Source organism: Henckelia pumila, chromosome 4, assembly GCF_033568475.1.
Source record: "Henckelia pumila isolate YLH828 chromosome 4, ASM3356847v2, whole genome shotgun sequence".
Lineage (NCBI taxonomy): Eukaryota > Viridiplantae > Streptophyta > Magnoliopsida > Lamiales > Gesneriaceae > Henckelia > Henckelia pumila.
Window position 1 is genome coordinate 31,958,759 of NC_133123.1, and position 10,810 is coordinate 31,969,568.

Here is a 10,810-nt window from a genome sequence, read left to right on the forward strand (position 1 = left end):
CGGAGATTTTCAGGGGATTTTATACAGCATGATTTGTTTAGTTGTATACATGTTTTAGACAGTTTACTTTAAGCTTTTCGATATGGTTGTATCACTACAGTATCAAGTCTGAACTTGTTTTACTAAGCTGATATGTAAATTATGGGTTTTGTTTCCGCACGTTTTACTTTATTAAGCATTTTGCTTTATTAAGTTTAATGCATGCTATTAGTTGCCAGTTAGTAGGTGATTCCATGCAGGGTCATTACAACTTTTGGAGCTTCTCGTTTCCTGATAAAGCCACAGGGGTTCTTGGTTGTTCAAATCAATTCCTAAATGACATCATGCTTTGAGCAAAAACAAACCATGTCCTGCTTCATGCAATCATGATGCCCAAAGTTGCAACTTGAGAACCTGCAACTTGAGAACCTGGCAATTAGTCTTCAACTTATGAGTCACCATAAGGTTTACAAAACTAACATTACTGGAAATAATCTGGTTATTTAACCCTTGAAGCTTTTGAATGCGACATGCATGTTGATCCATGTAATCACAAAATAATCACTAAAAATACTAAAAACTTTATTATACTTGAAATTTCATTTTCATTCACTTAATCAATAGTAGATAAATGTGTGCGGATAATTTTTTTTTAAGAAATAATTATTTGAAAATTCAGCAATAGTCGCTAAGCTTGATTTTGCTATACCAATAATCATTTTTTATGTCATAATAGTGTAATAACACATTATGGCAGAAATAAATTTATGAAACTAAACAGATGATGTGAAAATAAAAAGAAATGAATGAAATGTGTAGATATCAACATCAAATACTTGTGTTACCTTTCACTAAATTTGGCTACCATTCACCATTTCAAGAATTCAACCAGCAATTCCACCTTCAAAATATCCAAAAAAAAATAAAAAGTTTAGCCTACTGACATAATTACAAATAAAGTTGTGTTGAATAAAGTTTCTGCATTTAAATATACATTAATTCATTTAGGTTTCCATCACTGTAACTCATTAAAAAATAAACACAATAATAAATCAATACATTTAAGAAAAGCACTTATAGGCTGACTCCATGAATCTGGAATTTAAAGTTGGAAGCAAAATACGTTCATGCAACTCATACTTGAAAAATATATAAAAATCAATAATATTAAACTACCAGATCAATTACGGAAGTAGAAAAAAATATCTAGTCGCATAAGTGACATGAAGTAAAAATAAATATCAAATTAAGTTATATTAGAAAAATATATATTCTTTTAAAAAATTTAAAAATTATCCACTTAACAATGATGATATTAAACTTATACTCGTATTTTATCCGATTTCTACAAATCTAGTGAGCCAACCATCTATTTTCCAACCGCTGGAAGAATAAACGAACCATCTATTTCTAGTTGCAATATTGTAAATTCAGTTGAAAGAAAATGTGTAACTTTTTCCACCAAATAAATGCAAGATATATTATTTCTTTATACCAAATTCAACATATATAACATTCAAACATAACCCGAGATTGAAAATTTTTTGAATCTGGTAATTAAACCATATAACCATTAGTATTTAACTCCAAAATAAATAAATAATTGAAATAAAAAAATAAAACAAAATACAAAAATTAACACTACCGTGTGCGACGATGGTACTTGTTTGAGAATGTATCTTGAATTCTTTAACAGCAAATTTTCATAACCGCGATAAATGAGGCTGCTTTTGATATGCTGGATATGTTTGCAATATTTCGAGTTCACACTATGTATTAAAATTTTAAAATTCAAATATTTAATTTAAATGCCTAAAATAAATCATTTCTAGTTGAAATAATGGCATAAATCGGACTAAAACTAAAATCATACTCGAACAGTTCCTACAACCCGAGCTAGGCTGCTGATTCAAACTCAAAATATTTTCCGATCAACCACGACGGAGACAGAATGGCAGCGCGACGGCGGCAGCAAGGCGGCGCGGCAGCTGAAATTTCACAGTAAGTGTAATCGTGAGTTTTCTATAAAATTTTGATACCAAAACGAAGCTTACGACATGAAGAACAAAACCCATCAATCAATTTTGAGTTTTCGGTAACTTACAGCGGTGAAAATCGACGGCGAAGCGGCAGTGGGTTTTCGAAGATCGCGATAAAACCGTGCGAAATTGGTATCAAAATATAATCTCGTCGAGATCTTTCCAACGGTATATTTATTTTCGAGTTTTGGCGACCGGTGGAGGTCGAACGGCGGCAAGAAGGAGCGGCAGTGATGAGAAGAAGAATTAGACGGAAAGAGGAAAAATATCGGGAGAGAGACAACGGTGGGGTGGGTAGTGTATAAATGGGGAAAGAAGAAGGTGAAAGCGGTTTGCTTGAACGTGGTGAGATGAGAGTGGTCAGTGGATATATTAAAAAAATAGCAAAAAATTATAAAACGATGAAAAGAAAGGGAGGAGAGGGTAGAAATGGAATAAAAAAAAAATGGTGTCCGCAGAAACAGTTTGTAGTAACCCAGATACCATTTTAAGATAATAATATGTTAAACATGATTAAGGGTTGGTATTTAATCAATTTCGGAGTGTTATTGGACTTCAGAAGTAAAATTTGGGCTTTTTAATTTTGGGCCGGATAGTAAGCTCCGATCCTGGATAGTAAGCTCCGATCGGAACGGAAGCTCTGATCCTGGAACGGAAGTTCCGATCCCCAGCTGCCAGAAATGATCGATGACTCAGTCGCGAGTTTTGACAAGTGTCGATCATAGAGCAGATCGGAAGCTCCGATCGTAGATCGGAAGTTCCGATCCTGGCGTGGCAGACATGCACGCAATGAGCTAGATCGGAAGCTCCGATCCCGAAATCGGAAGTTCCGATCCTGGCCGAGAAATTTGGCTATAAATAGGGCCGTTCAGAGTTCATTTTCAATTACGAATTCCCGAGTTTCCTTCTTCAGTTATATAGTGTGAGATATACACTTGAGGGCCCTATCGATTATAATAGAGGTTCTGGAATAACCAAGGTGTGGTTATAGTCATCCGGGACTAGCAACTCCAAAGGGCTAACTACGGACGAAGGTATGATTCGGAAATCTATTTAAGTTTTGGGAGTACTTATTAGCTTAGTTAAGGCTTATAGAACTTGTGTAGTGATACGGTGAACTTTTGAATATAGGCTTGGAACCTAGGATCTACTTTACTTGAACTAGCCTAGAGGTACGTACACATTGACTGAGATTGCCAGCGAGTATACATGTTTATATGTTGCATTTATTTGGCATTATTATATGGCATGATGTATGATTTACCGTTTTCTATACTCATATGTCATGTGCATATACACGTTGAGCCTATACCTTGTTATACCTGATTATAGAGCCGCTCAGCTCTATACTCGATAGTCTGTCACTGAGAGTACCGCGACGGCGGGGGCATTTATGTCTGTCTACTCTGGTGTACTAGACGAGTGTGGTTGCACCCAGAGGTTGATCCGTGCGGTGGCAGCACTCATGTGGCGCCGGTACTGAGAATGACTTTTCGGATGACCCTTTACCAGTCATCGTGTTGCATGCTTTATATACATATGTTTACTCATGTCTATGTACTGGGCGTTAGCGCTCACGTCCTAATTGTTATCTTGGACACAACCTATTCCATGGGGCAGGTCGCAGGATGGACGGAGCTGGTAGTTCAAGGCAGGACTAGGGAGCAGGAGCCTTGAGGAGTTTATTATACAACATGATTTGTTAGTTGTATGATGTTTATTTTAAGAAATTCGATATGGTTGTATCACTACAGATTTAAGCCTGGATTATATTACTAAGCTGATATGTAAATTATGGTTAAGTTTCCGCACGTTTTTACTCTGTTAAGTATATTGTTGTATTAAGTTTAATGCATGCTATTAGTTGCCAGTTAGTAGGTGATTCCATACAGGGTCACTACATTTTTGGTATCAGAGCATGCATAGATTTTGGGATTAGTACTTGGGATTTAGTTTAGTCTTGAGTAATTTTTGCGCATTTGGGATTTTAATGTGCAATTCTTTTCAGGATATGGCTGACGAGAGTCACGGTAGTGTTGGCCAGGGAGGTGGTCATCATCATCGTCGCCATCATCATCAGGATGATCAAAATCGTCCTCGTGAGGGTCGACGTCGCTATACTATTAATAAGTTCATGCAAGTAGGACCAAAACCCTTAGTGGGAGGCGAGAATCCTGAACAAGCTAGAAGCTGGATGTCTAAACTTGAGAGCACGTTCCGAGCTTTCGAGTGTACTGAGGAACAGAAACTGAAAGTTCTAGAATTTGTTCTAGAAGATAGAGCACGTTTTTGGTGGGATTCCAAGGTTGCTCAGGCACGTACTGAGAGAGGACAGGTGACTTGGGGGGATTTCTTTCGGGAGTTTCAGAAATTGTATTTTCCTCCGGCTGTTTGTCAAGCACGATCTATGGAGTTGCTTACTTTGAGGCAAGGATCAATGACTATTGATCAGTATCAGCAGCGATTTCTTGATCTGCTACCTTTCAGTCCTCATATCAATGCGAGTGATGCGTCGAAGTATGATATCTTTCTGCAAGGCCTGAACCAAGATATCTACGCACAAGTTGTCATCTGTGATGACCCGGTATCTTATGAGACTTTGGTGAACCGTTGCCGTCTTGTGGAGACCAGCAACAGGCGTGGACAGTTGATGATGCCAGCACAGCCTAGTGGATCTTTTGAGCCTCGAGCTCAATCTGTTGTGCCATCTGTACCTACGTCTTCTTCTACTCCTACTACTTTGTCTGGTTCTCGTGGTTCACGAGGTACATTCCGCTTTGGGAAGAAGAAGAAGAAGGAGGAGTTTTGTAGCCACTGTGGTGGGAAGCATCCTGCAGCTTCATGTCGGAGAGCTACTGGGGCGTGTTATATTTGTGGTCAGCAGGGACATCTGCGGAGAGATTGTCCTCAGCGCATGGGTTCTGCTAGTGGATCAGGATCCCAGGTTGGATCTCAGGCTTCTACTTTTCCACGTCAGCAGCCAGCACCACAGAGTTCTTCTGGTTTTCGTCCCCAGACTCAAGGGCAGGTGTTTGCTCTGTCTCAGGAGCAGGCTACTGAGGGAAGCGATCGCATGTTGGCAGGTAACTTCTTGTTATGTGGTATTCCTGCACTTGTATTAATTGATACTGGAGCATCGCATTCCTTTATTTCTAGTCGCTTCGTTAAGAGATATAGATTACCTTACGTATCATTAGATATGGATTTAGTTGTATCTACTCTGTTAGAGCAGGAGGTAGTAACTAAGCGTCTAGTGATGGGTTGCCTTCTGGAATTTGAGGGTAATGTGCTATCGGCTAATTTGATGATATTAGCGATGACGGATTTTGATTGTATTTTGGGAATAGATATGCTGACTTTGTATCACGCTACTGTGGATTGTTATCAGCGTCTGGTACAGTTTCATCCCGTTGAGGGTGATAGCTGGTACTTTTATGGTGAGGGTGCGCGACCTCCGATGCCACTTGTTTCGGCTCTGAAGGCATGTCATGTCTTGGAGTCAGGTGGAGAGGGCTACCTCATCTATGCAGTTGATATGTCCATGAGTAGTACGGGTATTGATCAGCTACCGGTTGTCAGCGAGTTTCCTGACGTATTCCCTGATGAGATTTCTGGTTTTCCTCCGGTTCGAGAGGTTGAATTTGGTATTGATCTAGTACCAGGAACTACGCCTATATCCCGAGCACCTTATCGTCTGGCACCGTCAGAGATGAGGGAATTGAAATAGCAGTTGCAAGATCTGCTTGATAAGGGATATATTCGTCCGAGTGTTTCTCCATGGGGAGCACCTGTTTTGTTTGTCAAGAAAAAGGATGGATCGATGTGATTATGTATTGATTACAGGCAGTTGAATCGTGTCACCATCAAGAATAAGTATCCTTTGCCGCGAATTGATGATCTGTTCGATCAACTACAGGGTACTTCTGTTTATTCAAAGATAGATCTGAGATCTGGATATCATCAGATGCGGGTACGAGACTCAGATATATCTACGACTGCTTTCAGGACCAGATACGGGCATTATGAGTTTCTGGTGATGCCATTCGGTTTGACGAATGCACCGGCAGTCTTTATGAATCTGATGAATCAGGTATTTCAAGATTATCTGGATAGATTTGTTATCGTCTTCATATATGATATTCTTGTCTATTCTCATGACAAGGATGAGCATGCACAACATTTGAGGATTGTTCTACAGAAGTTACGAGATAAGCAGCTATATGCGAAATTGAGCAAGTGTGAATTCTGGCTTGATCGGGTAGTATTTCTCGGTCATGTGATTTCTAATGAAGGGATATCTGTTGATCCTAGTAAGATAGAGGCAGTGCTGAACTGGTCTCGTCCGACGACGGTTGCTGAGATTCGTAGTTTCTTGGGTCTAGCGGGATATTACCGTCGGTTCATCGAGAATTTTTTACAGTTGGCCAGACCTTTGACTCATCTTACTCGGAAAGATGTTACCTTCATTTGGTCCTCGGATTGTGAGAAGTCGTTTCACGAGCTGCGTAGACGTCTTACTACTGCACCTGTGCTAGCTCTACCTTCTAGATCAGGAGGTTATGTTGTTTATACTGATGCCTCTGGTCAGGGGTTGGGATATGTGTTGACACAGCATGGACATGTTATTGCATATGCTTCTCGACAGTTGAAGACGCATGAGAATAACTATCCAGTGCATGATCTCGAGTTAGCCGCCATTGTATTTGCGCTCAAGATTTGGAGACATTATCTTTATGGCGAGAAATTTGAGATATTTACGGATCACAAGAGTTTGAAGTATTTATTCACTCATGCAGAGTTGAATATGCGACAGAGACGCTGGATGGATCTTCTGAAGGATTATGATTGTGAAATCAAATATCATCCAGGTTCTGCTAATCTTACTGCTGATGCCTTGAGTCGGCAGGTGAGACTGTCTGCACTTCAGACTAATGAAATATCCCATATGATTCAAGAGTGCTGTTCATTGAGTTTTACGCTCAAGCACAAGAAAGGGAGGAATGAGATTCGTTTGTATACTATTCTATCTGAGCCAGCATTGTATTCTTGGATCAGAGATGCTCAGATATCTGATGTTAAGACTCAGCGATTGGCACGTCTAGCCAATGGAGTTAATACATTTGGATTCCATTTTCAGGCAGATGGTTTATTGTGCCTATCCAATAGAGTGGTTGTACCAAATGTTGCGGAGCTCAGGAATGATATTCTATCTCAAGCTCACAGGAGTCGATTATTAGTTCATTCTGGAAGTATGAAAATGTATAAGGACTTGCGAACTAGATTCTGGTGGAAGGGAATGTAGCGAAGTGTTTATCAGTTTGTTTCGAGATGTTTGGTTTGTCAACAGGTCAAGGCTGAACATCGACGACCAGGTGGATTACTGCAGAATCTTGAGATTCCCGAATGGAAATGGGAGCACGTGACTATGGATTTTGTTACCCACTTGCCTATGACTTCACGTCAGTGTGATGCTATCTGGGTTGTCGTTGACCGTTTGACAAAATCAGCACATTTCATTCCTTATAACCGGGAGTATTCTTATGATCGCATGGCACGCTTATATATCCAGGAGATTGTGCGATTACATGGGATTCCAGTGAGTATTGTCAGTGATAGAGATCCGCGATTTACTTCACGTTTTTGGGGTAGTTTTCAGCAAGCGTTGGGTACCACTCTAAGTTTGAGCACTGCGTATCATCCGGAGACTGATGGGCAGTCAGAGCGCACTATTCGTACGCTGGAGGATATGCTACGTTCTTCTGTCATGGATTTTGGCTTATCTTGGCAGGATCAGTTACCTTTGATTGAATTTGCCTACAATAACAGTTATCATCGTAGTATTGATATGGCATCTTTCGAGGCATTGTATGGTCGACGGTGTCGTACTCCGTTATTCTGGGATGAAGTCGGGGAACGGCAAGTCGAGGGTCCTGAATTGGTGCAGCAGATTGTAGACAAGGTAGATTTGATCAAGCATAGGATCAAAGTTGCTCAAGATAGACAAGCCAGTTATGCGAATATTCGCCGCAGGCCACTTCAGTTTGAGCCTGGTGAATATGTTTTTCTGCGAGTATCACCTTTCAGGAAGGTGATGAGATTCGGTGTGAAAGGCAAGTTGTCTCCTCATTACATTGGGCCTTTCCAGATACTGGAGAAGATCGGAGATGTTGCTTATCGTTTGGCTTTACCGCCATCTCTTTCCAGTATACACAATGTTTTTCATGTGTCGTTGCTTCGACAGTACATAGCTGATGAATCTCATGTGATTCAGTCTACTGATATTCAGCTAGAGCCAGATCTGTCTTTTGTTGAACGACCAATCTGTATCCTAGACAGGAAGGAGAAAGTTCTTCGGAACAAGACTATACCACTTGTGATGGTACAGTGGCAGCGCCGAGGCGTTGAAGAAGCAACTTGGGAAACTGAGAGTCGTATGCAAGCAGAATATCCTGAGTTGTTTGCTTTGTATTTTTGATTACCATGTACGATGTAATTACCGTTGTTGTAATAAGAAATGGTTTGATGTTTCATATTGTTATCTTTATTGTCTTTAGATGTTATTTCGCGGACGAAATATCTAAAGGTGGGGAGAATGTAGTAACCCAGATACCATTTTAAGATAATAATATGTTAAACATGATTAAGGGTTGGTATTTAATCAATTTCGGAGTGTTATTGGACTTCAGAAGTAAAATTTGGGCTTTTTAATTTTGGGCCGGATAGTAAGCTCCGATCCTGGATAGTAAGCTCCGATCAGAACGGAAGCTCCAATCCTGGAATGGAAGTTCCGATCCCCAGCTGCCAGAAATGATCGATGACTCAGTCGCGAGTTTTGACAAGTGTCGATCATAGAGCAGATCGGAAGCTCCGATCGTAGATCGAAAGTTCCGATCCTGGCGTGGCAGACATGCACGCAATGAGCTGGATCGGAAGCTCCGATCCCGAAATCGGAAGTTCCGATCCTGGCCGAGAAATTTGGCTATAAATAGGGCCGTTCAGAGTTCATTTTCAATTACGAATTCCCGAGTTTTCTTCTTCAGTTATATAGTGTGAGATATACACTTGAGGGCCCTATCGATTATAATAGAGGTTCTAGAATAACCAATGTGTGGTTATAGTCATCCGGGACTAGCAACTCCAAAGGGCTAACTACGGACGAAGGTATGGTTCGGGAATCTATTTAAGTTTTGGGAGTACTTATTAGCTTAGTTAAGGCTTATAGAACTTGTGTAGTGATACGGTGAACTTTTGAATATAGGCTTGGAACCTAGGATCTACTTTACTTGAACTAGCCTAGAGATACGTACACATTGACTGAGATTGCCAGCGAGTATACATGTTTATATGTTGCATTTATTTGGCATTATTATATGGCATGATGTATGATTTACCGTTTTCTATACTCATATGTCATGTGCATATACACGTTGAGCCTATACCTTGTTATACCTGATTATAGAGCCGCTCAGCTCTATACTCGATAGTCTGTCACTGAGAGTACCGCGACGGCGGGGGCATTTATGTCTGTCTACTCTGGTGTACTAGACGAGTGTGGTTGCACCCAGAGGTTGATCCGTGCGGTGGCAGCACTCATGTGGCGCCGGTACTGAGCATGACTTTTCGGATGACCCTTTACCAGTCATCGTGTTGCATGCTTTATATACATATGTTTACTCATGTCTATGTACTGGGCGTTAGCGCTCACGTCCTAGTTGTTATCTTGGACACCCTATTCCATGGGGCAGGTCGCAGGATGGACGGAGCTGGTAGTTCAAGGCAGGACTAGAGAGCAGGAGCCTTGAGGAGTTTATTATACAACATGATTTGTTAGCTGTATGATGTTTATTTTAAGAAATTCGATATGGTTGTATTACTACAGATTTAAGCCTGGATTATATTACTAAGCTGATATGTAAATTATGGTTAAGTTTCTGCACGTTTTTACTCTGTTAAGTATATTGTTGTATTAAGTTTAATGCATGCTATTAGTTGCCAGTTAGTAGGTGATTCCATGCAGGGTCACTACACAGTTTCTCTAGTTATCTCAAGTATTAGAAAATAGTAAAGATTTATATTTTATCGGTTGATTTGTTATTTATTCATAATCTTATTTACTATAATAAAACAATTAAAATTTCATATTTCGTAATTATAAAAAAATATTTTACTAATCAATATTTAATTTTGTAAAATATATCAACTTGATCAAAATTTTGAAACAACATAATGCACACTTGCAATATATTATACTTATTATTCTATTCACGACTCGCCAATTATCATTATCATTTGTTTGAGGGACAAGACAAATAATACATAGACAAGTAATATAATGTAATAAAAAATAAATAAATAAAGATTGTTACTATAATCTTATATTGATTGATAGATTATAGTTTATTTGATTTGATTGATTAAATTTTATATAAAAATGTTAAATAACAATTTTGTCATTTTAACATTAATTACAATATAAAAAATATTATTTATAAGCTGTAATATAGTAATTTAAATTCAATGATTTGATTGATGTAAGATAATTTTTTAATGATTTGATTGATGTAAAATTAATAATTAATAGATGGATAAATAATATGAAGAGAAGAACACGAGATTGGATAATATAAGTTACACATAGATTAATAATATATGGTGTACCAAAAGTTACATAATAATATAAGAGAATATCAACAAAAGATTATGATTTTATAAAAATAATTAAACTTATAGATTGCGAGCAAGTAAAAAACAGTTAGTTAGATGATACCTTACACACTTATTTGATATACATC

At 38.9% G+C, this 10,810-nt stretch overlaps 1 long non-coding RNA gene across 1 annotated transcript; it reads right to left on the bottom strand.

The window, feature by feature from the left end:
- Positions 1 to 262: 262 nt before the first annotated feature.
- Positions 263 to 2,302, bottom strand: LOC140894627 (uncharacterized). The gene is made up of 4 exons (XR_012153878.1): positions 2,084 to 2,302; positions 1,853 to 1,967; positions 825 to 880; positions 263 to 393 (listed from the first exon to the last, which is right to left on the bottom strand). It is a non-coding gene; the product is annotated as an uncharacterized lncRNA (long non-coding RNA).
- Positions 2,303 to 10,810: the final 8,508 nt, after the last annotated feature.